Below are 5,407 nucleotides of genomic sequence, written 5' to 3'. Positions count from 1 at the left end.
ACCGAAGTACCAGTACTTTTGACAACACTAATACTATGTTTTAACTGCCTATTTTGGGGCATAATTAAAAATGTGCGTGTCCCCTTTAAATGCTCATGATCCCTGCTCCCAAGCTCCCAACTCTATAATACAGTGGTTCCCAACCTGTGGGCTCAGTTATCCTCCAGGTGGGCCGCGAGATAAATTAAAATTAATTTAAATATATTAATATAATTCATTAATTTAATTATTAATATGTTACATTTAATGAATTAAATTCAATGAATTAAAAATACATTTAAAACAAAGCACCACCTCTCTCGTACGTATTCTGTGATTGTTTTGGTTTAGCCCAGTCTGTTTCTAATTGTGCTGCTGTGAAATACAGACTGAATGGTGGCTCAAAACGCAAACTCTCTCAGTTGGAAAAAGAAAACCAGTGTCGCTAAAAATGTTTTGATGGATGACGATAGTAATGAAGGTAAAGACGATAGGGACATACAGCAGTCGTACATAAAGCATGCACGAGTCCGCAATTATTGATGCGCAAACAAACCGCACATGTGCGCTCTCGTGCCATGTTGATTCAGAGAGGAGGTGGACCTTGGTGTAAAAAAGGTTGGGAACCACTGGTATAATACATTGCATAAACAATTGCATAAACATTTGATTCTGAATGAGTTTGATAGTAGCCTATGATGGGGCTAATGGAGCTAATGCTAACATTACACACTGTTGGAGAGATTTATAAAGAATAAGATGCATTAATGAATTATACAGACTGCAAGTGTTTAATAATGAAAATAACGACATGGCTCTGGTCTCCGTGAATACAGTAAGAAACAATGGTAATTTTAACCACATTTAACAGATTAGCAACATGCTAACGAAACATTTAGAAAGACAATTTACAAATATCACTAAATATATCATGATATCATGGATGATGAACAGTTTATCAATCCATCTGCCATTTTCACTATTGTCCTTGCTTGCTTTACAATATACTACCTGCATAACTTTTGTTGATTTGGCTGTGCAGCTCCAGACGTTAATACTGGCTTGTCTAATGCCTTGAACTTGGGATGCCATATGCAAAAGTTGGGGGCGTACATATTAATGATCCCGACTGTTGCGTCACAGTCGGCGTTATGTTGAGATTCGCCTGTTTTTCAGTGGTCTTTTGCACAAATCAAGTTTACATAAGAAGAAGTTCGCTTTTAGACGCAATATGTGAATGGCCACTTACACAGTCTGGCTCCCTCTTATTCAGTGATCTTTTTCATTTACACAAACCTCAAAGGAATCTAAGGGCATCAAACCAGATGATCCTAGGACTAGATTAAAAATGAGTGGTGACTGGGCATTTTCAGTGGTGGGCGCAAGGCATTGGAATAGCTTGCCTTTATATCTTAGACTTTTACCTACATTGAGTTCTTTTAGAAGAAATGTGAAATTGTATTTACTAGAGTTAGCCTTTGCTCAACACATCGAGTAACCAAAGTAGGTCTCGTTGATGTTTGTTTTACTTGCCTATTTATTTATTTATTTATTTACTTGCTTTTCCTTCTGTGCTGTTGTCTTCTTTTTCACTAGTTACTATTGTACAGCACATTGGTCAACCTTGTGCTGTTTTAATTGTGGTCTATAAATAAAACAAACAAACAAACAATAGCAGTAACTGTAAGTGATTATTTGGGGTAGGTAACCTAATCAAAATAGCCTATATAGCTAAGTCTGTGCTTTGTTTTTATTTTCATTTTTAGTCTAGTGATTTTAACTTCTTTAAAAAGTTTAAAAAGTTTAAGTTTAAAAAAAGTTAAAAAAAAAAGTTTAGTTAAAAAGTTGTTAAAAAAAAAGTTTAAAAAAAGTTTAAAAAGTTTCAAATTAAAGGTGCCCTAAAACACTATTTCACAAGATGTAATAAAAGTCTAAGGTGTCTCCAGAATGTGTCTGTGAAATTTTTTTTTTTTATTATACTATGTAGTGTTGTCACGGTACCAAAATTCCAGTAGTCAGTACCGATACCATGAAAATTTTACGGTTCTCGGTACCAATTTCGGTACCACAGTAAAATCTATTGTTACTATTTTACTATTTTATATAGCCTATTTTAAAAACATTAAATATGATTCGGAGTGTGTGTGTTTGTGTGTGTATATATAGGCTACCTCAATGAAATAAATTTTGAAATATAAAAAAAATAAATAAATAATTAAATGCTCAAACATCCATTGTGTACTGTTGAAAAAACCAGCATATGCTGATAAGGTAGGTTTTGAAGCTGTATGCTGGTCAAATGCTGGTCCTAAACTGGTCCTGCTGGTCCATACTAGTCCTAAGCTGGTCCTGGACCAGCATAAACCAGCTCAAACCAGCATACCAGCTTCAAAACCTACTTTACCAGCATATGCTGTTTTTTCAACAGGGGTAACAGACGTGCGTGTTTATTTTAGCTATTCCGTCAGAGAAACAACACACTACAGCCTGTAAAACTATGAAATAAATATCGGTAAATAATGGTAACCTAAATAATAAGAAAGTTAAATATTATTTCAAAAAGCATTCGTTTTTTATTTCCACACAAAGACGCGTCATATAGCCAAAGTCCCGTTATTACTTTGATATAGCCGCTTTGCACTTTGAGAGGGATGTGGGACACGAGCAGGAAAGAGACCATTTCTCTTTAATAATATCTTCGTTATCTCCTGATGTTACAAACAACGGACACTTGTTGTAAAAGGTGTGAAGAGCGTGTTTTATCCTCCGCAGGGGCAAGACATTCAGGCTATGTTTGATTTAGCGCTGCCAGAGAAAACGAAAGTAAAAATCACCGGCGTGTGTGAAACGTGCTATACAAATAAACTTGACGTGCCTTATAAAGTCTAATAACAAGCACAAACTCTGTTAAATAGAAACTGACGTGCAAGCAAAAAGGTTTCTGTCCTACGGTGTTTTTTCTACTTTACCACAGTAAATAATGCGAATAGCCTATAATAGGCCTAAATGTGAACGAAAGAAACGTTATAATCCCCAGCGTGAGTGAAGATTTGGGAAAAGAAACAGATTCCATGTTCAGTGGAATAACTAATGGAATACTGTTAAATTCTCTGCTAATCAGGTGACCAGATCGCGATTCGGAAAACAGAATACGAAGCTTAAATGTATGGACTCACGCACCTCTCTTATTCGGCATTAACCAAAATGTTTCCATGGCTGCGATGTCACATTTAATTGCTAACCTATTATTTCTTCTGTAAACAAAGCTTTGTGCTTCACTCGTGTCGTATTCAAGTAAATACTGGCACAGCCCTATCAGTGGGTACCGAATATACCCGGATTCTCGGTACTACCGGTACTACAGAAATGCTGGTATCGTCACATTTTCAAAATTTCAGTACCGACTTGGTACCGAAGTACCAGTACTTTTGACAACACTAATACTATGTTTTAACTGCCTATTTTGGGGCATAATTAAAAATGTGCGTGTCCCCTTTAAATGCTCATGATCCCTGCTCCCAAGCTCCCAACTCTATAATACAGTGGTTCCCAACCTGTGGGCTCAGTTATCCTCCAGGTGGGCCGCGAGATAAATTAAAATTAATTTAAATATATTAATATAATTCATTAATTTAATTATTAATATGTTACATTTAATGAATTAAATTCAATGAATTAAAAATACATTTAAAACAAAGCACCACCTCTCTCGTACGTATTCTGTGATTGTTTTGGTTTAGCCCAGTCTGTTTCTAATTGTGCTGCTGTGAAATACAGACTGAATGGTGGCTCAAAACGCAAACTCTCTCAGTTGGAAAAAGAAAACCAGTGTCGCTAAAAATGTTTTGATGGATGACGATAGTAATGAAGGTAAAGACGATAGGGACATACAGCAGTCGTACATAAAGCATGCACGAGTCCGCAATTATTGATGCGCAAACAAACCGCACATGTGCGCTCTCGTGCCATGTTGATTCAGAGAGGAGGTGGACCTTGGTGTAAAAAAGGTTGGGAACCACTGGTATAATACATTGCATAAACAATTGCATAAACATTTGATTCTGAATGAGTTTGATAGTAGCCTATGATGGGGCTAATGGAGCTAATGCTAACATTACACACTGTTGGAGAGATTTATAAAGAATAAGATGCATTAATGAATTATACAGACTGCAAGTGTTTAATAATGAAAATAACGACATGGCTCTGGTCTCCGTGAATACAGTAAGAAACAATGGTAATTTTAACCACATTTAACAGATTAGCAACATGCTAACGAAACATTTAGAAAGACAATTTACAAATATCACTAAATATATCATGATATCATGGATGATGAACAGTTTATCAATCCATCTGCCATTTTCACTATTGTCCTTGCTTGCTTTACAATATACTACCTGCATAACTTTTGTTGATTTGGCTGTGCAGCTCCAGACGTTAATACTGGCTTGTCTAATGCCTTGAACTTGGGATGCCATATGCAAAAGTTGGGGGCGTACATATTAATGATCCCGACTGTTGCGTCACAGTCGGCGTTATGTTGAGATTCGCCTGTTTTTCAGTGGTCTTTTGCACAAATCAAGTTTACATAAGAAGAAGTTCGCTTTTAGACGCAATATGTGAATGGCCACTTACACAGTCTGGCTCCCTCTTATTCAGTGATCTTTTTCATTTACACAAACCTCAAAGGAATCTAAGGGCATCAAACCAGATGATCCTAGGACTAGATTAAAAATGAGTGGTGACTGGGCATTTTCAGTGGTGGGCGCAAGGCATTGGAATAGCTTGCCTTTATATCTTAGACTTTACCTACATTGAGTTCTTTTAGAAGAAATGTGAAATTGTATTTACTAGAGTTAGCCTTTGCTCAACACATCGAGTAACCAAAGTAGGTCTCGTTGATGTTTGTTTTACTTGCCTATTTATTTATTTATTTATTTACTTGCTTTTCCTTCTGTGCTGTTGTCTTCTTTTTCACTAGTTACTATTGTACAGCACATTGGTCAACCTTGTGCTGTTTTAATTGTGCTCTATAAATAAAACAAACAAACAAACAATAGCAGTAACTGTAAGTGATTATTTGGGGTAGGTAACCTAATCAAAATAGCCTATATAGCTAAGTCTGTGCTTTGTTTTTATTTTCATTTTTAGTCTAGTGATTTTAACTTCTTTAAAAAGTTTAAAAAGTTTAAGTTTAAAAAAGTTAAAAAAAAAGTTTAGTTAAAAGTTGTTAAAAAAAAGTTTAAAAAACTTTAAAAAGTTTCAAATTAAAGGTGCCCTAAAACACTATTTCACAAGATGTAATAAAAGTCTAAGGTGTCTCCAGAATGTGTCTGTGAAATTTTTTTTTTTTATTATACTATGTAGTGTTGTCACGGTACCAAAATTCCAGTAGTCAGTACCGATACCATGAAAATTTTACGGT

The sequence above is a fragment of the Megalobrama amblycephala genome, linkage group LG6, assembly GCF_018812025.1.
Source record: "Megalobrama amblycephala isolate DHTTF-2021 linkage group LG6, ASM1881202v1, whole genome shotgun sequence".
NCBI lineage: Eukaryota > Metazoa > Chordata > Actinopteri > Cypriniformes > Xenocyprididae > Megalobrama > Megalobrama amblycephala.
Note: the sequence above shows the minus strand (reverse complement) of the source record.